Raw genomic sequence first — 26,365 nt, forward strand, 5'->3', positions numbered from 1 at the left:
ACGGGTGGTAGAGAGTGAGAGAGAGTGCGCGAGATTGAACTGGCAAGACGCCTGCTTCACCTCCTGACTTCCTCTCCCATTCGCGAATGGTCAAAAACAAAACTCTAACTGGTTTGGTCTGGATTTATGTCACCTTCAGTCTAAAAATGGCGTCAGGACGTTTTAAACCTGACAGTTGCCTTGAGATCTCCGAGCTCGAACTGCCCTATTCCCACCTTGATCACAAGCTCCCATGAACCACTTGGACAGGGTTGCCTGTGTCCTTCTCGTTGATGTCCTTTGTGGCTCCATTCCTTTTCAGTGCTCCTAAAACAAAAAAGACAAGAAGCCAACTTAGTAAAGCTATTTAATGATTGTGAAACCTTATGGGACATGCTGAAATGTCTTCACACCACAATCCCTTAAAAAAAAAAAAAAAAAAAAATATATTACCGTATAGAACATCAGAAAAAGGCAGGTCTCGGCGCTTGTTCTTGCTACGATGTCCAAAGAGATTGTACTTCAGAGACAGAGGATTTGTCATGATGAACGCCATCATTGTTCTGACACTATCGTCCAATCCACCAATACCTGCAACCATTATAACATGGGTGTCACTCGATCCAGATAATCATCACACACTTAAAAATATTTTGGCAGTTAAACTGGGTATGATAAACGTCACAGGAAAGGAATTGTCGATTAAGTGAACAGCTTCGGTAACGCCATATACACTCAAAGGGCAAGAGCCCAACATTCTACCAAAATGATTATGATTAGGGAGGTAACGAATCACTCAAGCCCCGATTCGATTTTTGATTTTCAGTTCTCGATTTCGATTCGATATTTTAATTGTTTTAAGTTGCTGCCACGTTTGTCTCTGTGCGCTCGTGTGATGCTGCAGCGATCCACAAACAAAATATGTCTATACGTCTTGTGCATTTTGAATGGAACCAAAAAACAATACACGATGCCAAATTGTACTATTATTATGAAACTGCCTATGAGTAGTAAAAGAAATACTTGTAAAAATATTTCACATTTTTAGAGCCCCAATACATTCTTTTAAATATAGAAGGGACTGAAATCATGTGAAAATTGAGTCTTTTTCTCAGTTTCCGACTTGGGGTGAACACATTCGGCTTATCATAGTTGCAGTTGACCATCTTGAACTCTGAAGTCTTTCAACTCGGCCTTCCGAATCAGGGTTTTAGAGGTGGGGCTATTTAGTGATACAGTAGGATGGTTTGATCTCTGTAGCTCCAGAATCAGGAATGTACTGGGACTGGGGTTCCTACTTGGGTTTAGGGTACCTAATTTTATATTTCAAGAAATTAAATAATTATTTATAATTTTGAAGATAATACATTAAAATTTCATCATTTTCATACCTGCATTAGATCCTGCAGTAGACTCACAGACTCAACACGTTGGACGTACTCAAGGACCTTCTGCAGCGCCTCTCTTGGTTAGGAAGCTTTTTCTCTGTGACAATCCATGGGGAGGTGTAGATGGTACTTCGTCATCACAGGCTTCAGACTCGTCACTTGAGAAAACATCCCTGCAATGGATGCATAGACACTTGGGCATGAATGTCATTTAACAACAAAAGCTAGAACAAAAAGCTTTGCATTTAAAAGAATACATCTGTGATGGGGAAGCCAGGTTAAAGTGTTCATTTTATAATTATGTAATTAGCTGCAGGTTAGTCTAGTGAAGGTGTAATCACTTCTATTTTGGAGCATAGCTTTTGCTCTGTCCAATCATTGCCTCACCTGCTGAAACCCACATTCGGGTATTTTACAAACCAAAAACTTAAATACCTGTACAGCTCTCATTTTTAACTTATTTTCTCTAACCTTTACCCACAAAATTTGAATATTCAAAATAAAAGTACACAAAGAAGTCACAATTTTTCCACATTAGTTACTTACGTAGTTCCTCTCAAATGCAGCTCAACACTGCATTGAATTAGAGCTTGATAAGCCTACACACAAAACATACAAAGCACATTGTGGCATGATTCTGAATGAGCCAATCTAGCATTTCAACATCTGTTCAACTGTTGGAATTTTAACTATTATCTGACTCTATTAACCAACATTCATCCAACAATTATGCGCGCTCGTTTTGGACACTGCATTGAATTAGAGCTTGATAAACCCACACACAAAACATACAAAGCACATTGTGGCATGATTCTGAATGAGCCAATCTAGCATTTCAATATCTGTTCAACTTTCATCTTGAATTTCTATTATTTAAATAACAGGCAACATTCAACAGTTAATATGTTTTGCTTTACTTACCCAAATCAAACACATCACAAAAAAGCCTTAAATGAGCTAGTGGAGTAGATTGTATTAATTTGAGTGAAAGCTTAAGTCTTTTGGAGAATTTTGGAGAGAGATCGAGGGACACTGTGTTTAGCGTCGTAGGCCCAATGCTAACAATATGTAGCTCGTTGTAAAGGTCCTCATAAAAATAAATAAAACACACAACGCTTATCAGTATTATTAAAAGGGTGATTATAATGTACTTAAGTTTTCCCCAAAATAATTCGAGTACGTACGTTGTTGATATACCCTCTGTGTTCTCGTCACTTATCATTTTAGCATACTGTGTTTTAGCTAACGCACCAAGCAGTTTTCCAACACAGGCAACCTTGAAAAATTACAAAACACATTGTAAAGTAAGTCTAAAAAATGAGAGCCAGACATTTACCCAAGATTAATTAATTAATTCAATTATCGTTCGGGACTCACCGTGCTTTCAGCTCTTCTGCCGCACCTCAAAGACCGCGTAGCTTGCATTCGCTCCTTTTCTCACAGTTTGAATATGCTGCCTTCAAAAGAATCTGTAATTTTGACAACTCCAACTTGAATCTACAAAAATCAAGCAATAAGGTAGAAATAACTTCAAATATACTTTGAATAAAGATCTTTCACAGCATACAGAATTAATAAAATAACATTAATTAATAATGTTGATTTTGTTTATTAAAAAAAAAGTAACTGTGTTGACTGTTGGATGTGGCTGACAATTCTGGACCTGCCTTGTCAAATAGTTCATAGATGACAATCTTAGCTGTCTGGAATATTATAAAATGTTATCTTGTCCCTTAAGGGTTATTAAGTCACAGTTGGGGGTACATGTAAATTCACAAAATATAACGTCCAGCCTTGTTAAATTTAGCATAGATAAATACATGAATTTAATTTTAATTTTAATAAATCAATCAATCCTCTGTACTGCTTCTTGTCCTCACAAGGGTCCCCGGGAGTGCTGGAGCCTATCCCAGCTGTCTTCGGGCAGTCGACAGGGTACACCCTGAACTGGTTGCCAGTCAATCGCAGGGCACACAGAGACAAGCAACCATCCGCTCTCACACTCAGACCTTGGACCAGTGACCAATCAACCTATCATGAATGTTTTTGGAAAGTGGGAGGAAACCGGCGAAAACCCTAGCAGGCACAGGGAGAACCTTGCACTTCCGAACTGTGATGCGGACTTGCTAACCAGTCCGCCACCGTGCCGCTTGTTCTAAAGAGTCCCAGAAAATAAAAACACCCGTCCCTTAGTCAAAAGCGGAAAAAGTCCAACAACAACCCGACCATAATTTGCATTGTTCCATAAGTTAAATCAATGTCAAACCTAATAAAAGCTGACTTCTGGTCCTCAAAAATCCTACACTTATTTTAGTCCTTTCACAATCTCGCAGCATAGGCTCCATGGCCATGTCTCTATCGTTTTGGCATCCATTGAATAGTTCTACTGAGAATAGTCTTCGGGTGGTTACTATTAGCATAGCATGCATTAAATATCAAAAAGGCTCCAGAACAAATTTTCAAACCCATGCCCGCTTAGCTCATCTATAACCCATACAGGACCCAGACATGGTTGACCAGCTCTAACCTATGCCCACTTATCCCACACATAACCCAAACAGGACCGATAAATGGTGACCACTTCTAACCCATGCCCACTTAGCCCACACATAACCCAAATAGGACCCAGACATGGTTGACCAGCTCTAACCCATGCCCACTTGGCCCATATACAGCCCATATGAGACCCTCACATGGTTGACCAGTTCTAACCCATGCCCACTTAGCCCACACATAACCCAAATAGGACCTATAAATGGTTTCAGTAGTAGATTCAGTAGTTTTTATCATTACAGCATTTTCCCCTCTGTATAATGGACAGACATTAGGAGTGTTTCCTTACACTTAGATACGTTTATACTGTGTATATTTGCATGCTTTTTATGAATGTCTGCTGCTAATGTTATACATTAACGGCTACATTACGCCGCCGACTCTGTGTGAGCTATATCTTTGCTGCTGTAACACCTCAAATTTCCCCATTGTGGGACTAATAAAGGACATCTTTATCTTTATCTTTACCAGTTCTAACCCATGCCCACTTAGCCCATACACAACCCGTATTGCACCCACAACATTTGCCCAGTTTAAGCCCATGCCCACCAATCCCAGATGGCGCCCACATGGAACCCTGTACCATTGCCCACTTCTAGCCCATTCCCACTTGGTACCCAGGAATCCCGCATTTACCCCATTTGGGGCCCAGTTGGACATGTTGGCTGGGTACAGTACTTTTATTCTTGCAGTGATTTTATCATTGCAGTATTTTCAATCATTCAGTATTTTTTTTTATCATTGCAGCGTTTTTATTTATTTCCCCTCTGAACCATAGACAGGCATTAGGAGTGTTTCCTTACACTTGTATATGTTGTGGGCTGTAAGTGTGTATATACATGGGGATCTGTGTATATACGTATATACTGTGTATATTTGCATGCTTTTTATGAATGCCTGCTGCCAATGTTATACATTAACGGCTACATTACGTCGGTGCCACTGTGTGATGTATATCTTTGCTGCTGTAACACTGCAAATGTCCCCGTTATGGGACAATTAAAAGACATCTTTATCTTTAGAAATTGAAGATTCACTTGCGAGGCCATTTTCAACACGGACCTTTCAAGAGAAGCTATATCGTCCAACACTCGGTCAGTGCTGTCTAAGTGCTTTTCTGTATATTGTTTGTCCACCCGTGGTGTCATAAATTATGGTATTATGAGGGGGATTTATTCAAGTAGGACGAAGTAGGACTTCATTGAAGGCCCAGGTGTGAAATGCATGGCCCTCCACTGGTTCAAATAATATCTAAAACTAAATTACCAGTTACATGTGCAATTTCAATATTCAACAATTATCTCAACAAAAAAGGACAATCTGAATTTTTTTTAAATGCACAATAAAACAGAAAAGCCATTTCCGGGTATTTTACAATTCAGTCTTCATTGGGGAAAAAACATTCAACAATTTGCTTTTCTTATTTAATACATAGTTCAGCACAGCAGGTGGCGGACAAGCACCTTAAAATGTCATTCGCCTACACAAGGAAGAAGAACATGCCCGAGGCGCTCCCGTGTCCTCGTCTTTCGGTCAACCTGAGAATAATGTTCTTGAGGATTAAAGTTTATAAATGTAAGTATGATGTGATTTTTTATTTTATTTTATGTTGTTGAACAGTGTTTTTGTTTATTTTATAATTTCGTCATTAAAATGCTGTGGCGGTTGGAGAGTCAGCTTCGTGTTAGGGCGTGTTAAAGATCCCGATACCCACACTACACCCTAATTGAAGTATATACGAGTAAAATTATTCGAGCGCGCAGCCAAAGTATATTGTCCACAATTATTTGCGGACTTAACCAAAATCCCATTGAACTGGCGATGTTCGGTGGAATTCTTGTGCCCATGCTGAAAAAAATTCTCTTCAAATGTACATATCGAATTATGACATTATGATAAACAGTTGCATGTGTGCAATTTCGGTCACTCTTTTAAAGTCACCTACGTGTTTTGTCCGAGTGCAGCTAGCGTACTTAGCGACCTTGTGTGCATGCGCCGCAGATTGTGAGAGCGCCTCAAATAGTACAAATGAAGCTATAGCTTGTTCCGGTGGGTCCCAAGCCAGGGTTTTTTCCTAACTACCACATTACTTAAGTTTTAATATCACTCTCAACGTCAAAATTGTTACAAATAAATACATAATGATAACGTGCCGCCAAGCTCGATGACATAGGAGGCGGAAGTTGGTGTCGTCACACGCATTGTCCCAATTTTGCAATATCGGTACGCTTGGAACCTGTGCTCTGCAACACCCCATGTACACGTCAACGAGGAACGTATGGTGTAGAGTGTTTATTGCGATTGGGCCATTCTTTGTCACGGTCTTCTCTCTGACAAATTGGCATATTTAGCAGCCAAAATATAATGAGCCGTTGCTGTGATAGTAGTTGCAGCCCAAGGTTATTTTAGTAAACGAAAATGAACTCAAAACTTGAATAGAAAAAAATAAAATTCGATAATGAAAAAAATACAGTGAACCCTCGGTTATCGCGGTTAATGGGGACCGAGACCACCCGCGAAAACTGAAAATCTGCGAAGTAGCGGCGCACCTTCAAAAATGCTTAAAAAAAAAAGTGCGAAGTAGTGGTGCACCTTCAAAAATGTTTAAAAAAAAAAATTAATAAATATATATATATATATATATATATATACACGGGTAGAGAGAGAGAGAGTGAAATTCATGCTATAACAAAAAAAAAAAAATTATTATTAAAACTTATTATTTTTTTATTCCCCAGCCATTATTTTTGTATTTATTCAATTACTTCTTTTTGTATTTTTTTAATTGCTTCGACCTTTACCTGCTGGTACGCCGTCCGGTGTGCCCTGTGAAATGAAAGGTGGCATTCTTCATTTATTTTTTTTATTCATTTATTCATTCATAACTGACAGCCTCGCGCTCCGCTCGTGCTCGGGCGGAAGAGGTGCTCCTCTTCGGCTTTATTGTCATGCACGCCGGACCTGCTCCCCCGAAGCGTGTCTCCGTTCGATTGAACTCGGTTTCATTTCGCCCCGCCCGTGCCCGGGGAAGGTGCTCCTATTCGGCTTAACTGTGACACACGCCCGCCCTCCTCCCCCGGAGCTTCCATTCGGTTAAACTTAAGGGCCGCTTGGCACCGCCCGTGCCCGGGGAAGGTGCTTCTCTTCGGCTTAACTGTGACGCGAGCATGCCCTCCTCCTCCGGAGCTTCCATTCGGTTAAACTTAGGGGCCGCTTGACACCGCCCGTGCCCGGGGAAGGTGCTCCTCTTCGGCTTAACTGCCACGCACGCCGGCCGGCCTCCTCCGGAGCTCTCGTACGCTCCCGAACAGAGCGAAATGTCGCCCCGCTAGTGCCCGGGCGGAAGTTGTTCCTCTTCGGCTTAACTGCCACGCACGCTGGCCGGAGCTCTGGTACGGTCCGAACCGCGCGAAACGTCGCCCCAAATCGTGCCCGGGGGAACGTGCTCTTCTTCGTCCACTCTCCTCTTCGCCCACGCTCTTCTTCGGCGCATGCCGGCCGTCTAACAGCTCCAGCGCCCCGTCGTGCCGCTCGGCGAAACTACAATGCCCCCGAATATTTTTTAGACCCGCGAAGCACTGAACCCGCGAAAGGTGAACCGCGAAGTAGCGAGGGTTCACTGTAAAATGAAAATGCTCTTTCAAAAATTAAAACTATCTAAAACTAGTGATGGCAAAATGAAGCCCCATAAAGCAGCCAAGCCCTGCAGGGAAATACTTCACACACGAATGGGCTTCGAGATGCTTCATTTTTCTTGACTACGCCATCCCGTGGACAGAAAAATGTATAACATGCTTGGTGCATGCAATAAAATGGTGAGCTGTAAATCATGCTCTGCTTACCAAACAATATGTATTTGAAGAGTGATTTTAATTGTTCTGTTTTACTTTGTCTTCTCACTTCTCCAATATTCAGACAGCTCCGCCAAGACCAACGTTTCACCCCCACACTGATATAAAATGGACCCAACCGTTTGGGTCTCTTTCCAAATTTGGTACCAAAGCCTCCCCCACAGTGCGGCAGCTATCTTGAATTGGCCCGTTCCCAGAGAGTTTTACTTCATTCAGTGTCATTCAGTATTATTCAAAATCTTTCAGTGTCATTCCAAATCATTCAATGTCATTCACGATCTTTCCACATGCTTCCACCTTCCATCGTTCAGTGTCATTCCACATTCTCTTTGATATATAACATAACATAATGTAACCCAGTAGAGAAAACACCATTTTATTTTGAAAAAACATTTATTGTGTTAAGAGGAAGTGTATATCTCTCGTCTACTTGATTTCCTGTTTGGAGTGTCATTCATCTGATTATGACTTTCTGATTCGTCAAAGTCAAGTTGTCCCGCCTTCTCGAGATGCTATCTCGAGATTAGCTGTGTATATCGTTCTTTTACGCCTGGACACCCTACTGAAAGGTTGCGTGACGATATCTAATGCTAATGTGCCGTTCGGTGAGTGAAATACTTATTGAAGTTGATATAAATGTGACCAATAATAAAATGTTAATTGGGAAATGTTTTATCTCAAGTGTGGATACCAGTGAGAACTGAGGGTCTGTGACAATTCGACCGTGTTCGTACTTGAACGTCGTATTGGTGAGTCGCCATGCACTTGCTATGGACTGTCGTAAAAACGTTTATGTGAGGCTAACGCTAAGCTAACGTTAAGCTAATGCTAATCGCGAGTGGAAATGTACTGCTTGTTTACAGTGAAAGAGTTGATTTTACTTGTTTTAAGGTCTTTCTAAAGCAAGGTTTATGTTGACAAACAAATGTATAACTGCTCATTTTGATGTAATATGTGTTAAAAGTGAAATGTTGAATTGACTCAGTTATGTTTGTTATACAATTATTTCTTTATTGAAGTGATTGATATGTAAACCATAAAACATGGTTATTGAGAAATTGGACATATTGAGAAATGTGTTTATTGTTAGCTCATGAGTTCATTTCATGTGTTACAATGACAATTTGGAAAACATGCATGTAAATTAATAACTGTTATAAATGTGATATTTAGATGCAGTATTTATGATAATTGAAAACTATAGAGCTATAGCGACTGATGATACTGGAAACTGATAATAGACTTATTAGCTGCATACAATAATTTCATTATTGTTATGCAGGCTGGGTTTTTTGTCTTGGCATTAAACCAAGATCCGAAACTGAATGGATTCTCCTTTGATGGAGATGGCGAGCCTGAGCCCAGAACCACATCTGCGATAAAGGAACCACAGTCTTCACCAACTTCTTTGTGAACATCACGTGGTAACACACCTAATTACCACCACGACAAGACTTTTTTCCCCAAGACTACCGGAAAGAACATTGACTGACTTAAACAAAATATTACTGAGCTCAGTAGGACTTTGGGATTATTATTTCTAATTTTTGGGATTTGTGATTTATTTTATGTATATGATGCCGGCTGTGAATTTGTAAATAATTGTTTTGTTTTCCATGTTAATACAGTTATTGTTGTTGCTCATTTCTGCCTCCAGCTATTTCATTCACACACCTATCAATTATCACTATTGTAGCCTTCGAGAATCTAGAGTCTGGTCCAATTTATTAAATATCAAACTAACACTATCTTTAAGTAATCGGGGGTTACATAACAATAACATAATCCTGGGTCAGCAGACACCTAATTAATGTGTTAATACATGATACATTTTTATATAAGCAACACTTATGATTGTAACGTATTTTTAATTCTTTCTAGGCGGGAACTGTCCGAACAAAAAATTCATGCAATTTGTAATTAGACACTTTGTCATACAAAAAGTCACTCAGGGCAAGAGAAAAAAAATTGTCACTTGCCCAAGTTGGGCAAGTAATTTGGCCACTCGGGCAAGGCAAATTTTAGTGGCACTTGCCCTATGGGGAAGCAGTTTTTAAAGTTAACTTCGAACCCTGTGATGGTGTCTTGTGACCAGTCTTTATCAGCTGATGTTCCATGAAGGCGTGCCTTACCTGTCACAAGAATGAAGGCAAGTCACGCCCCCCGCTGTCCGTTCACTCCGCCAAGATGCTGCTCCAGGTGGTAGAGAGGATGAAGGCTCCCTTGTCTCTGTTCATGGTTTTTATGCCTCGCTTGCAGATCTCAATTGCTTCTTTGATCCAGCGCTGTAGTTTGTTCTCTCCGGTGCGGATGACCCTGCCCTTCTCCCAGTCCATGATGTGGTTTTCCCTTTTGCAGTGGTCAGTGATTGCTGATTTGTAATGTTCATGTTGTGCTTGTTCTTTTACTGCTCTGATTTTTAAATTTTTTTGACAGGTAAGTCACACCCTCATGGAACATCAGCTGATAAAGACGGGTCTCAAGACACCATCATGCGACACTCTGAAGAAGGCGAAAGACTCGCCGAAACATGTCAGGTAAAAAATTAACCTAAAACATAATTGTCTGCTTTTAATGAATCAGTCAAATATCAATAATAAGAAGACAAAATGAACCTAATACAAATAAATGAATGCTTAATAACTCCCCTGCACATGCTCCTAAAAATCCAAACCTTCACCTGTAAATAAAACGTCCCGACCTGAAGACATCTTAATGTTATTATTTTGTTATACACACAGTGCCGCCAAGTGGAATCAAAAATTTGTTTTTATTTTAATTTTCACGTACTGCACGGTGCCCTTTTGACGAATCCGACTGAAAATTAGTCAGAAAAGACTCACTTACTCTCTGCCGAATTTTGTGACGTTTTGGCAAAAGGCGTGGCTATTACGGTGCTGAAAAGTCCGATTGTACTCTGTGGCAACAAAAGCTCCGGCAACATTACTCAGATGATACTATCTTCTCGAAGTTGTACACATTTGAGGATACTTCAGCCCTGAAGACATCCACCAACTTATTTTTCATCGTAGTAGTATCGCCACCAACTGGTAAAAGCTAATACAAGTTATTTTTTTGGATGTTTTTCTCCGTGCAACTCAACAAGGTCGCCCTCATATATGCTCGGATGACTGTTTCGGCCATGAGGATGTCACAATACGAAATTCATCCTTTTTCGTGAAAAGTTGTGGGAGTGGCATTGCACTGTTCGGCAATAAAACAACGCTGATTATGAGGTTCTAAATATGAACGACAACTCGTGAAACTTTACACACACATCAGGCAGCGCAAATTTATCAATATTTTATACGTTAGTTGTGCAGCTTTTTTGAAATGGCTCGCCATGGCCCTCGAGAAATGTTAAAAAAAACAGCCCTGGTTGAGTGTTTCACCTCGCTTTTTTTAGTAAATTTTATGGAGTACAGTGAACCCTCGGTTATCGCGGTTAATGGGGAACGAGACCACCCGCGAAAACTGAAAATCCGCGAAGTAGCGGCGCACCTTCAAAAATGCTTAAAAAAAAATACAATATATATAATAAATATATAAATATATATATATATATATATATATATATATATATATATATATATATATATATATATATATATATATATATATATATATATATATATATATATACGGGGAGAGAGAGAGAGAGTGAAATTCATGTTATAACAAAAAAAACAAATTATTATTAAAACGTATTATTTTTTTATTCCCCAGCCATTCTTTTTGTATTTATTTAATTACTCAGACTTTTACCTGCTGGTACGCTGTCTGGTGTGCCCTGTGAAATGAAAGGTGCCATTCTTTATTTATTTATTTATTTATTTATTCATTTATTCATTCATAACTGACAGCTTCGCGCTCCGCTCGTGCCCGGGCGGAAGAGGTGCTCCAATTCGGCTTAACTGTGACACACGCCCACCCTCCTCCCCCGGAGCTTCCATTCGGTTAAACTTAGGGGCCGCTTGGCACCGCCCGTGCCCGGGGAAGGTGCTCCTCTTCGGCTTACTGTGACGCGAGCATGCCCTCCTCCTCCGGAGCTTCCATTCGGTTAAACTTAGGGGCCGCTTGGAACCGCCCGTGCCCGGGGAAGGTGCTCCTCTTCGGCTTACTGTGACGCGAGCATGCCCTCCTCCTCCGGAGCTTCCATTCGGTTAAACTTAGGGGCCGCTTGGCACCGCCCGTGCCCGGGGAAGGTGCTCCTCTACGGCTTAACTGCCACGCACGCCGGCCGGAGCTCTGGTACTGTCCGAACCGCGCGAAACGTCGCCACCGATCGTGTCCGGGGGAACGTGCTCTTCTTCGTCCACTCTCCTCTTCCCCCACGCTCTTCTTTGGCGCACGCCGGCCGTCTAACCGCTCCAGCGCCCCGTCGTGCCGCTCGGCGAAACTACAATGCCCCCGAATATTTTTTAGACCCGCGAAGCACTGAACCCGCGAAAGGTGAACCGCCAAGTAGCGAGGGTTCACTGTATGTATAAGACCAAGACCTACAGAAAAGTCTCTTGGAGCAATGAGCCAGGTTTTACAGGAAGTCGGCCATTTTGAATGTACTTAAAAGGGGGCGGGTCACCACAATGGACTTTGTGTAGAAATTATTATTGGGGCCCGAGCAGCGACCGCGGCGAGGTCCCTATTTTTTTTGTAGAAATTATTATTAGGGCCCGAGCAGCGACCGCTACGAGGTCCCCATTGTTTTTGTGGAAATTATTATTATTATTATTATTAGGGCCCGAGCAGTGACCGCTGCGAGGTCCCTATTGTTTTTCTAGAAATTGTTATTAGGGCCCGAGCTGCGACGGCTGCGAGGTCCCTATTGTTTTTGTAGAAAATATTATTACTTTTATTATTAATAATATTATTATTATTATTATTATTAGGGCCTGAGCAGCGACCGCTGCGAAGTCCCTATTGTTTTTGTAGAAATTATTATTATTATTATTTTTCCGATTGTTCGATCGCATTTTTGACCCCGAAACATGCACAAAAATTCACCAAACTTGGCAGTCTCATCGGGCATGGCGAAAAATGTGATATTTTAACGTCTAATATGAACAGGAAGTGAGTTATGAATTTTTGAAAGTCCGACTTTTGCCCTTTTTTGCATGTTTACAGGGGTCATTCTTTTGCACCCTGATCCTAAAGGCTTCATCTGATTGCCTTAAAATTCTGTCTGTAGCATCTTAAGACCTGGGACAAACACTGGGGCTAAAACTTTTTGTTTCCGAAATACAATATGACGGGGGCGGGGCTTCGAAGTTTTCACTTAAGATTTCCTTCGCCGCAATGGACAAAATGCTTAATAACTCTCTTGCACATGCTGCTAAAAATCCAAAACTTCACATGTACATAAAGAGTCGGTACCTGAAGACATCTATATGTTTATATTCAGTTATACACCTTGCGCCAATCAATATCATTTTTTACATTTTGACGTACTGCACGGTGCCCTTTTAACGAATCCGATTGAAAATTGGCTAGAAAAGACTCAAGACATTGATCTTACTCTATCCCTATTTTTGTGACTTTCCTTCGAAGGGCGTGGCTATTACGGTGCCGCAGAGTCTGATTATTCTCCGTGGCAACAAAAGTTCCTGCAAAATGATTCAGATGATCCATCTTCTCGAAATTTTTCACATTTGAGGATATTCAGGCCCTGAAGACGGCTGCCAACTTATTTTTGATCGCAGTGGTAGCGCCACCAACTGGTTAAAACAAATACAAATTATTTTCGTTGATGTTTTTCTCCGGGCAGGTTAACAAAATCTACCTTATATTTGCTCGGATGAGTGTTTAGGCCTTGAGGATGTCACAATACGAAAGTCTTTCGCCTTCTTCAGAGTGTCACATGATGGTGTCTTGTGGCCCGTCTTTATCAGCTGATGTTCCATGAGGGCGTGACTTACCTGTCACAAGAATGAAGGCAAGTCACGCCCCCCGCTGTCCGTTAACTCCGCCAAGATGCTGGTCCAGGTGGTAGAGAGGATGAAGGCTCCCTTGTCTCTGTTCATGGTTTTTATGCCTTGCTTGCAGATCTCAATGGCCTCTCTGATCCAGCGCTGTTGTTTGTTCTCTTCTGTGCGGATGACCCTGCCCTTCTCCCGGTCCATGATGTGGTTTTCCCTTTTGCAGTGGTCAGTGATTGCTGATTTGTAATGTTCATGTTGTGCTTGTTCTTTTACTGCTCTGATTTTTCATTTTTTTGACAGGTAAGTCACACCCTCATGGAACATCAGCTGATAAAGACGGGTCTCAAGACACCATCATGCGACACTCTGAAGAAGGCGAAAGACTCGCCGAAACATGTCAGGTAAAAAATTAACCTAAAACATAATTGTCTGCTTTTAATGAATCTGTCAAATATCAATAATAAGAAGACAAAATGAACCTAATACAAATAAATGAATGCTTAATAACTCCCCTGCACATGCTCCTAAAAATCCAAACCTTCACCTGTAAATAAAATGTCCCGACCTGAAGACATCTTAATGTTATTATTTTGTTATACACACAGCGCCGCCAAGTGGAATCAAAAATTTGTTTTTATTTTAATTTTCACGTACTGCACCGTGCCCTTTTGACGAATCCGACTGAAAATTAGTCAGAAAAGACTCAAGACAATGATCTTACTCTCTGCCGAGTTTTGTGACGTTTTGGCAAAAGGCGTGGCTATTACGGTGCTGAAAAGTCCGATTGTACTTTGTGGCAACAAAAGCTCCGGCAACATGACTCAGATGATCCTATCTTCTCGAAGTTGTACACATTTGAGGATACTTCAGCCCTGAAGACATCTACCAACTTATTTTTCATCGTAGTAGTAGCGCCACCAACTGGTAAAAGCTAATACAAGTTATTTTCTTGGATGTTTATCTCCGTGCAACTCAACAAGGTCGCCCTCATATATGCTCGGAGGACTGTTTCGGCCATGAGGATGTCACAATACGAAATTCATCCTTTTTCGTGAAAAGTTGTGGGAGTGGCATTGCACTGTTTGGCAATAAAACAACGCTGATTATGAGGTTCTAAATATGAACGACAACTCGTGAAACTTGACACACACATCAGGCAGAGCAAATTTATCAATATTTTATACGTTAGTTGTGCAGCTTTTTTGAAATGGCTCGCCATGGCCCTCGAGAAATGTTCAAAAAAGCAGCCCTGGTTGAGTGTTTCACCTCGCTTTTTGTAAATTTTATGGAGTACAGTGAACCCTCGGTTATCGCGGTTAATGGGGACCGAGACCACCCGCGGAAACTGAAAATCCGCGAAGTAGCGGCGCACCTTCAAAAATGCTTAAAAGAAAATACAATATATATAATAAATATATATATATATATATATATATATATATATATATATATATATATATATATATATGGGGAGAGAGAGAGAGTGAAATTCATGTTATAACAAAAAAACCAAATTATTATTAAAACGTATTATTTTTTTATTCCCCAGCCATTCTTTTTGTATTTATTTAATTACTCCGACATTTACCTGCTGGTACGCCGTCCGGTGTTCCCTGTGAAATGAAAGGTGGCATTCTTTAATTATTTATTTATTTATTCATTTATTCATTCATAACTGACAGCTTCGCGCTCCGTTCGTGTCCGGGCGGAAGAGGTGTTCCAATTCGGCTTAACTGTGACACACGCCCGCCCTCCTCCCCCGGAGCTTCCATTCGGTTAAACTTAGGGGCCGCTTGGCACCGCCCGTGCCCGGGGAAGGTGCTCCTCTTCGGCTTACTGTGACGCGAGCATGCCCGCCTCCTCCGGAGCTTCCATTCGGTTAAACTTAGGGGCCGCTTGGAACCGCCCGTGCCCGGCAAAGGTGCTCCTCTTCGGCTTACTGTGACGCGAGCATGCCCTCCTCCTCCGGAGCTTCCATTTGGTTAAACTTAGGGGCCGCTTGGAACCGCCCGTGCCTGGGGAAGGTGCTCCTCTTCGGCTTACTGTGACGCGAGCATGCCCTCCTCCTCCGGAGCTTCCATTCGGTTAAACTTAGGGGCCGCTTGGCACCGCCCGTGCCCGGGGACGGTGCTCCTCTACGGCTTAACTGCCACGCACGCCGGCCGGAGCCCTGGTACGGTCCGAACCGCGCGAAACGTCGCCACCGATCGTGTCCGGGGGAACGTGCTCTTCTTCGTCCACTCTCCTCTTCGCCCACGCTCTTCTTCGGCGCACGCCGGCCGTCTAACCGCTCCAGCGCCCGTCGTGCCGCTCGGCGAAACTACAATGCCCCCGAATATTTTTTATACCCGCGAAGCACTGAACCCGCGAAAGGTGAACCGCGAAGTAGCGAGGGTTCACTGTATGTATAAGACCAAGACCTACAAAAAAGTCTCTTGGAGCAATGAGCTAGGTTTTACAGGAAGTCGGCCATTTTGAATTTACTTAAAAGGGGCGGGTCACCACAATGGACTTTGTGTAGAAATTATTATTGGGGCCCGAGCAGCGACCGTGGCGAGGTCCCTATTGTTTATGTAGAAATTATTATTAGGGCCCGAGCAGCGACTGCTACGAGGTCCCCATTGTTTTTGTGGAAATTATTATTATTATTATTATTAGGGCCCGAGCAGTGACCGCTGCGAGGTCCCTATTGTTTTTCTAGAAATTGTTATTAGGGCCCGAGCTGCGACGGCTGCGAGGTCCCTATTGTTTTTGTAGAAAATATTATTACTTTTATTATTATTATTATTATTATTATTAGGGCCTGAGCAGCGACCGCTGCGAAGTCCCTGTTGTTTTTGTAGAAATTATTATTATTATTATTTTTCCGATTGTACGATCGCATTTTTGACCCCGAAACATGCACAAAAACTCACCAAACTTGGCAGTCTCATCGGGCATGGCGAGAAATTTGATATTTTAAACGTCTAATATGAACAGGAAGTGAGTTATTCTGTCAGTGAGTCATTCTTTTGCACCCTGATCCTAAAGGCTTCATCTGATTGCCTTAAAATTCTGTCTGTAGCATCTTAAGACCTGGGACAAACACTGGGGCTAAAATCTTTTGTTTCCGAAATACTATATGACGGGGGCGGGGCTTCAAAGTTTTCACTTAAGATTTCCTTCGCCGCAATGGACAAAATGCTTAATAACTCTCCTGCACATGCTGCTAAAAATCCAAAACTTCACATGTACATAAAGAGTCGGTACCTGAAGACATCTATATGTTTATATTCTGTTATACACCTTGCGCCAATCAATATCATTTTTTACATTTTGACGTACTGCACGGTGCCCTTTTAACGAATCCGATTGAAAATTGGCTAGAAAAGACTCAAGCCATTGATCTTACTCTATCCCTATTTTTGTGACTTTCCTTCGAAGGGCGTGGCTATTACGGTGCCGCAGAGTCTGATTATTCTCCGTGGCAACAAAAGTTCCTGCAAAATGATTCAGATGATCCATCTTCTCGAAATTTTTCACATTTGAGGATATTCAGGCCCTGAAGACGGCTGCCAACTTATTTTTGATCGCAGTGGTAGCGCCACCAACTGGTTAAAACAAATACAAATTATTTTCGTTGATGTTTTTCTCCGGGCAGGTTAACAAAATCTACCTTATATTTGCTCGGATGAGTGTTTAGGCCTTGAGGATGTCACAATACGAAAGTCTTTCGCCTTCTTCAGAGTGTCACATGATGGTGTCTTGTGGCCCGTCTTTATCAGCTGATGTTCCATGAGGGCGTGACTTACCTGTCACAAGAATGAAGGCAAGTCACGCCCCCCGCTGTCCGTTAACTCCGCCAAGATGCTGGTCCAGGTGGTAGAGAGGATGAAGGCTCCCTTGTCTCTGTTCATGGTTTTTATGCCTTGCTTGCAGATCTCAATGGCCTCTCTGATCCAGCGCTGTTGTTTGTTCTCTTCTGTGCGGATGACCCTGCCCTTCTCCCGGTCCATGATGTGGTTTTCCCTTTTGCAGTGGTCAGTGATTGCTGATTTGTAATGTTCATGTTGTGCTTGTTCTTTTACTGCTCTGATTTTTCATTTTTTTGACAGGTAAGTCACACCCTCATGGAACATCAGCTGATAAAGACGGGTCTCAAGACACCATCATGCGACACTCTGAAGAAGGCGAAAGACTCGCCGAAACATGTCAGGTAAAAAATTAACCTAAAACATAATTGTCTGCTTTTAATGAATCTGTCAAATATCAATAATAAGAAGACAAAATGAACCTAATACAAATAAATGAATGCTTAATAACTCCCCTGCACATGCTCCTAAAAATCCAAACCTTCACCTGTAAATAAAATGTCCCGACCTGAAGACATCTTAATGTTATTATTTTGTTATACACACAGCGCCGCCAAGTGGAATCAAAAATTTGTTTTTATTTTAATTTTCACGTACTGCACCGTGCCCTTTTGACGAATCCGACTGAAAATTAGTCAGAAAAGACTCAAGACAATGATCTTACTCTCTGCCGAGTTTTGTGACGTTTTGGCAAAAGGCGTGGCTATTACGGTGCTGAAAAGTCCGATTGTACTTTGTGGCAACAAAAGCTCCGGCAACATGACTCAGATGATCCTATCTTCTCGAAGTTGTACACATTTGAGGATACTTCAGCCCTGAAGACATCTACCAACTTATTTTTCATCGTAGTAGTAGCGCCACCAACTGGTAAAAGCTAATACAAGTTATTTTCTTGGATGTTTATCTCCGTGCAACTCAACAAGGTCGCCCTCATATATGCTCGGAGGACTGTTTCGGCCATGAGGATGTCACAATACGAAATTCATCCTTTTTCGTGAAAAGTTGTGGGAGTGGCATTGCACTGTTTGGCAATAAAACAACGCTGATTATGAGGTTCTAAATATGAACGACAACTCGTGAAACTTGACACACACATCAGGCAGAGCAAATTTATCAATATTTTATACGTTAGTTGTGCAGCTTTTTTGAAATGGCTCGCCATGGCCCTCGAGAAATGTTCAAAAAAGCAGCCCTGGTTGAGTGTTTCACCTCGCTTTTTGTAAATTTTATGGAGTACAGTGAACCCTCGGTTATCGCGGTTAATGGGGACCGAGACCACCCGCGGAAACTGAAAATCCGCGAAGTAGCGGCGCACCTTCAAAAATGCTTAAAAGAAAATACAATATATATAATAAATATATATATATATATATATATATATATATATATATATATACGGGGAGAGAGAGAGAGAGAGAGTGAAATTCATGTTATAACAAAAAAACCAAATTATTATTAAAACGTATTATTTTTTTATTCCCCAGCCATTCTTTTTGTATTTATTTAATTACTCCGACATTTACCTGCTGGTACGCCGTCCGGTGTTCCCTGTGAAATGAAAGGTGGCATTCTTTAATTATTTATTTATTTATTCATTTATTCATTCATAACTGACAGCTTCGCGCTCCGTTCGTGTCCGGGCGGAAGAGGTGTTCCAATTCGGCTTAACTGTGACACACGCCCGCCCTCCTCCCCCGGAGCTTCCATTCGGTTAAACTTAGGGGCCGCTTGGAACCGCCCGTGCCCGGCAAAGGTGCTCCTCTTCGGCTTACTGTGACGCGAGCATGCCCTCCTCCTCCGGAGCTTCCATTTGGTTAAACTTAGGGGCCGCTTGGAACCGCCCGTGCCTGGGGAAGGTGCTCCTCTTCGGCTTACTGTGACGCGAGCATGCCCTCCTCCTCCGGAGCTTCCATTCGGTTAAACTTAGGGGCCGCTTGGCACCGCCCGTGCCCGGGGACGGTGCTCCTCTACGGCTTAACTGCCACGCACGCCGGCCGGAGCCCTGGTACGGTCCGAACCGCGCGAAACGTCGCCACCGATCGTGTCCGGGGGAACGTGCTCTTCTTCGTCCACTCTCCTCTTCGCCCACGCTCTTCTTCGGCGCACGCCGGCCGTCTAACCGCTCCAGCGCCCGTCGTGCCGCTCGGCGAAACTACAATGCCCCCGAATATTTTTTATACCCGCGAAGCACTGAACCCGCGAAAGGTGAACCGCGAAGTAGCGAGGGTTCACTGTATGTATAAGACCAAGACCTACAAAAAAGTCTCTTGGAGCAATGAGCTAGGTTTTACAGGAAGTCGGCCATTTTGAATTTACTTAAAAGGGGCGGGTCACCACAATGGACTTTGTGTAGAAATTATTATTGGGGCCCGAGCAGCGACCGTGGCGAGGTCCCTATTGTTTATGTAGAAATTATTATTAGGGCCCGAGCAGCGACTGCTACGAGGTCCCCATTGTTTTTGTGGAAATTATTATTATTATTATTATTAGGGCCCGAGCAGTGACCGCTGCGAGGTCCCTATTGTTTTTCTAGAAATTGTTATTAGGGCCCGAGCTGCGACGGCTGCGAGGTCCCTATTGTTTTTGTAGAAAATATTATTACTTTTATTATTATTATTATTATTATTATTAGGGCCTGAGCAGCGACCGCTGCGAAGTCCCTGTTGTTTTTGTAGAAATTATTATTATTATTATTTTTCCGATTGTACGATCGCATTTTTGACCCCGAAACATGCACAAAAACTCACCAAACTTGGCAGTCTCATCGGGCATGGCGAGAAATTTGATATTTTAAACGTCTAATATGAACAGGAAGTGAGTTATTCTGTCAGTGAGTCATTCTTTTGCACCCTGATCCTAAAGGCTTCATCTGATTGCCTTAAAATTCTGTCTGTAGCATCTTAAGACCTGGGACAAACACTGGGGCTAAAATCTTTTGTTTCCGAAATACTATATGACGGGGGCGGGGCTTCAAAGTTTTCACTTAAGATTTCCTTCGCCGCAATGGACAAAATGCTTAATAACTCTCCTGCACATGCTGCTAAAAATCCAAAACTTCACATGTACATAAAGAGTCGGTACCTGAAGACATCTATATGTTTATATTCTGTTATACACCTTGCGCCAATCAATATCATTTTTTACATTTTGACGTACTGCACGGTGCCCTTTTAACGAATCCGATTGAAAATTGGCTAGAAAAGACTCAAGCCATTGATCTTACTCTATCCCTATTTTTGTGACTTTCCTTCGAAGGGCGTGGCTATTACGGTGCCGCAGAGTCTGATTATTCTCCGTGGCAACAAAAGTTCCTGCAAAATGATTCAGATGATCCATCTTCTCGAAATTTTTCACATTTGAGGATATTCAGGCCCTGAAGACGGCTGCCAACTTATTTTTGATCGCAGTGGTAGCGCCACCAACTGGTTAAAACAAATACAAATTATTTTCGTTGATGTTTTTCTCCGGGCAGGTTAACAAAATCTACCTTATATTTGCTCGGATGAGTGTTTAGGCCTTGAGGATGTCACAATACGAAAGTCTTTCGCCTTCTTCAGAGTGTCACATGATGGTGTCTTGTGGCCCGTCTTTATCAGCTGATGTTCCATGAGGGCGTGACTTACCTGTCACAAGAATGAAGGCAAGTCACGCCCCCCGCTGTCCGTTAACTCCGCCAAGATGCTGGTCCAGGTGGTAGAGAGGATGAAGGCTCCCTTGTCTCTGTTCATGGTTTTTATGCCTTGCTTGCAGATCTCAATGGCCTCTCTGATCCAGCGCTGTTGTTTGTTCTCTTCTGTGCGGATGACCCTGCCCTTCTCCCGGTCCATGATGTGGTTTTCCCTTTTGCAGTGGTCAGTGATTGCTGATTTGTAATGTTCATGTTGTGCTTGTTCTTTTACTGCTCTGATTTTTCATTTTTTTGACAGGTAAGTCACACCCTCATGGAACATCAGCTGATAAAGACGGGTCTCAAGACACCATCATGCGACACTCTGAAGAAGGCGAAAGACTCGCCGAAACATGTCAGGTAAAAAATTAACCTAAAACATAATTGTCTGCTTTTAATGAATCTGTCAAATATCAATAATAAGAAGACAAAATGAACCTAATACAAATAAATGAATGCTTAATAACTCCCCTGCACATGCTCCTAAAAATCCAAACCTTCACCTGTAAATAAAATGTCCCGACCTGAAGACATCTTAATGTTATTATTTTGTTATACACACAGCGCCGCCAAGTGGAATCAAAAATTTGTTTTTATTTTAATTTTCACGTACTGCACCGTGCCCTTTTGACGAATCCGACTGAAAATTAGTCAGAAAAGACTCAAGACAATGATCTTACTCTCTGCCGAGTTTTGTGACGTTTTGGCAAAAGGCGTGGCTATTACGGTGCTGAAAAGTCCGATTGTACTTTGTGGCAACAAAAGCTCCGGCAACATGACTCAGATGATCCTATCTTCTCGAAGTTGTACACATTTGAGGATACTTCAGCCCTGAAGACATCTACCAACTTATTTTTCATCGTAGTAGTAGCGCCACCAACTGGTAAAAGCTAATACAAGTTATTTTCTTGGATGTTTATCTCCGTGCAACTCAACAAGGTCGCCCTCATATATGCTCGGAGGACTGTTTCGGCCATGAGGATGTCACAATACGAAATTCATCCTTTTTCGTGAAAAGTTGTGGGAGTGGCATTGCACTGTTTGGCAATAAAACAACGCTGATTATGAGGTTCTAAATATGAACGACAACTCGTGAAACTTGACACACACATCAGGCAGAGCAAATTTATCAATATTTTATACGTTAGTTGTGCAGCTTTTTTGAAATGGCTCGCCATGGCCCTCGAGAAATGTTCAAAAAAGCAGCCCTGGTTGAGTGTTTCACCTCGCTTTTTGTAAATTTTATGGAGTACAGTGAACCCTCGGTTATCGCGGTTAATGGGGACCGAGACCACCCGCGGAAACTGAAAATCCGCGAAGTAGCGGCGCACCTTCAAAAATGCTTAAAAGAAAATACAATATATATAATAAATATATATATATATATATATATATATATATATATATATATATATATATATATATACGGGGAGAGAGAGAGAGAGAGAGTGAAATTCATGTTATAACAAAAAAACCAAATTATTATTAAAACGTATTATTTTTTTATTCCCCAGCCATTCTTTTTGTATTTATTTAATTACTCCGACATTTACCTGCTGGTACGCCGTCCGGTGTTCCCTGTGAAATGAAAGGTGGCATTCTTTAATTATTTATTTATTTATTCATTTATTCATTCATAACTGACAGCTTCGCGCTCCGTTCGTGTCCGGGCGGAAGAGGTGTTCCAATTCGGCTTAACTGTGACACACGCCCGCCCTCCTCCCCCGGAGCTTCCATTCGGTTAAACTTAGGGGCCGCTTGGCACCGCCCGTGCCCGGGGAAGGTGCTCCTCTTCGGCTTACTGTGACGCGAGCATGCCCGCCTCCTCCGGAGCTTCCATTCGGTTAAACTTAGGGGCCGCTTGGAACCGCCCGTGCCCGGCAAAGGTGCTCCTCTTCGGCTTACTGTGACGCGAGCATGCCCTCCTCCTCCGGAGCTTCCATTTGGTTAAACTTAGGGGCCGCTTGGAACCGCCCGTGCCTGGGGAAGGTGCTCCTCTTCGGCTTACTGTGACGCGAGCATGCCCTCCTCCTCCGGAGCTTCCATTCGGTTAAACTTAGGGGCCGCTTGGCACCGCCCGTGCCCGGGGACGGTGCTCCTCTACGGCTTAACTGCCACGCACGCCGGCCGGAGCCCTGGTACGGTCCGAACCGCGCGAAACGTCGCCACCGATCGTGTCCGGGGGAACGTGCTCTTCTTCGTCCACTCTCCTCTTCGCCCACGCTCTTCTTCGGCGCACGCCGGCCGTCTAACCGCTCCAGCGCCCGTCGTGCCGCTCGGCGAAACTACAATGCCCCCGAATATTTTTTATACCCGCGAAGCACTGAACCCGCGAAAGGTGAACCGCGAAGTAGCGAGGGTTCACTGTATGTATAAGACCAAGACCTACAAAAAAGTCTCTTGGAGCAATGAGCTAGGTTTTACAGGAAGTCGGCCATTTTGAATTTACTTAAAAGGGGCGGGTCACCACAATGGACTTTGTGTAGAAATTATTATTGGGGCCCGAGCAGCGACCGTGGCGAGGTCCCTATTGTTTATGTAGAAATTATTATTAGGGCCCGAGCAGCGACTGCTACGAGGTCCCCATTGTTTTTGTGGAAATTATTATTATTATTATTATTAGGGCCCGAGCAGTGACCGCTGCGAGGTCCCTATTGTTTTTGTAGAAAATATTATTACTTTTATTATTATTATTATTATTATTATTAGGGCCTGAGCAGCGACCGCTGCGAAGTCCCTGTTGTTTTTGTAGAAATTATTATTATTATTATTTTTCCGATTGTACGATCGCATTTTTGACCCCGAAACATGCACAAAAACTCACCAAACTTGGCAGTCTCATCGGGCATGGCGAGAAATTTGATATTTTAAACGTCTAATATGAACAGGAAGTGAGTTATTCTGTCAGTGAGTCATTCTTTTGCACCCTGATCCTAAAGGCTTCATCTGATTGCCTTAAAATTCTGTCTGTAGCATCTTAAGACCTGGGACAAACACTGGGGCTAAAATCTTTTGTTTCCGAAATACTATATGACGGGGGCGGGGCTTCAAAGTTTTCACTTAAGATTTCCTTCGCCGCAATGGACAAAATGCTTAATAACTCTCCTGCACATGCTGCTAAAAATCCAAAACTTCACATGTACATAAAGAGTCGGTACCTGAAGACATCTATATGTTTATATTCTGTTATACACCTTGCGCCAATCAATATCATTTTTTACATTTTGACGTACTGCACGGTGCCCTTTTAACGAATCCGATTGAAAATTGGCTAGAAAAGACTCAAGCCATTGATCTTACTCTATCCCTATTTTTGTGACTTTCCTTCGAAGGGCGTGGCTATTACGGTGCCGCAGAGTCTGATTATTCTCCGTGGCAACAAAAGTTCCTGCAAAATGATTCAGATGATCCATCTTCTCGAAATTTTTCACATTTGAGGATATTCAGGCCCTGAAGACGGCTGCCAACTTATTTTTGATCGCAGTGGTAGCGCCACCAACTGGTTAAAACAAATACAAATTATTTTCGTTGATTTTTTTCTCCGGGCAGGTTAACAAAATCTACCTTATATTTGCTCGGATGAGTGTTTAGGCCTTGAGGATGTCACAATACGAAAGTCTTTCGCCTTCTTCAGAGTGTCACATGATGGTGTCTTGTGACCCGTCTTTATCAGCTGATGTTCCATGAGGGCGTGACTTACCTGTCACAAGAATGAAGGCAAGTCACGCCCCCCGCTGTCCGTTCACTCCGCCAAGATGCTGCTCCAGGTGGTAGAGAGGATGAAGGCTCCCTTGTCTCTGTTCATGGTTTTTATGCCTCGCTTGCAGATCTCAATGGCCTCTCTGATCCAGCGCTGTTGTTTGTTCTCTTCGGTGCGGATGACCCTGCCCTTCTCCCGGTCCATGATGTGGTTTTCCCTTTTGCAGTGGTCAGTGATTGCTGATTTGTAATGTTCATGTTGTGCTTGTCATGATCCGCGTCGGGCATGACAGCCTTTTGTTATTGTTTTCATATGCATGCGGTTTTTGTTATTGTTTTTGTTGTTATTTTCTCCCCTCCTTCCTGCCATGTGCCTTTTCCTGTCTGTTTTGATCAGCTGAGCAGGGGCGTTTCCCCTCAGCACCTCGCCCTCACCAGCCACGCACCTGCTCCTCATCAACGATCACACACCTGCTCCCCATCTGCTCCCCTGATTACCGGACTACTTAAGCCTTCCATGCTCTCAACCCAGTGTCGGGTCATTGCCGAAAATCACGGACAGCCACGACCACCTTTGTTCACGTTCTGCTCCTTGTTCATGTTCATGCTCTGGTTCCCCTCTTCGTTCCCGTCTTTCAGTGTTGTTCCTCGCCCTGCCTCCCAGTCTGGTCACGTTAAGTTTGTCTTTTGTTATTTTTCACCCTGCCACATTGTTTGCCCTGGTTGTTTCAGTTAATAAATTCCCTTCACGTTTCTGACCTCTCTGCCTCCTCGCCTTTTGGGTCCACCTCCTCCTCGCCGACCGGCGAGTCCTGACAGAATGACCCGACCAAAGAAGGACCCAGCGAGAGGCGTCCATGACGCCGCCGGACGGACAACCCCCCTCAGCCTGCCGACCAACCCCGTGTCCTTCAAGTAGGTTCCATTTTCCGCTCGACGTCTGTTTCTCCCCTTTTGCCCCCCGATTACAGCACCGATTACCAGCCTGTCATACCCCCTCACCTGATCATAGATTCGGATTACGAGGACGATTTTGAGCACCAAGCCCTTTCACCCCCTCACGGTTCGAGTAAGTCCGGTCACGAGTTTGATTTTGAGCACCTTGCCCCTCACATTTTTTCCGATCCAGATCACGACTATGATTTTGAATATATTGCCACTCTCTTAGTCGCTCAGCGCAACGCGGAGTTATTTTTGAGCCGTCACCTTCCTCCCCCCGAGCCATTTGAGTTTTTCGCGACCACCTCCCACTCCCCCTCGCGCGCTTCACGTCCCAAATCCCGGAAGTCACGGTCACGTCGCGCACATCGTTCACCATCAGTTTCAGCACCGGATCACGCTCCCCTGGCGTCTCCTAGCTCGCGTTCACCAGCCCCCGCAGTCACGGTCCCTCAGGTCTCCCGTTTTCCTGATTCCCTATGGCGGCAGGCTGACAGGGATCAGGGCCCCCGGTTCGGCT

The 26,365-nt window shown here is 43.1% G+C and overlaps 1 long non-coding RNA gene across 2 annotated transcripts; it reads left to right on the plus strand.

The window, feature by feature from the left end:
• Window positions 1-8,141: 8,141 nt before the first annotated feature.
• On the plus strand, window positions 8,142-9,415 carry LOC148316044 (uncharacterized). 2 transcript variants are annotated; one of them, XR_015840407.1, is made up of 3 exons: window positions 8,142-8,376; window positions 8,454-8,520; window positions 9,054-9,415. It is a non-coding gene; the product is annotated as an uncharacterized LOC148316044 (long non-coding RNA). The 2 variants fall into 2 exon arrangements; XR_015840406.1 differs by having other exon boundaries at window positions 8,142-8,520.
• Window positions 9,416-26,365: the final 16,950 nt, after the last annotated feature.

The sequence above is a fragment of the Idiotropiscis lumnitzeri genome, unplaced genomic scaffold (assembly GCF_059441095.1).
Source record: "Idiotropiscis lumnitzeri isolate Australia: NSW breed Sydney's pygmy pipehorse unplaced genomic scaffold, RoL_Ilum_1.0 HiC_scaffold_24, whole genome shotgun sequence".
Classification (NCBI taxonomy): Eukaryota; Metazoa; Chordata; class Actinopteri; order Syngnathiformes; family Syngnathidae; genus Idiotropiscis; species Idiotropiscis lumnitzeri.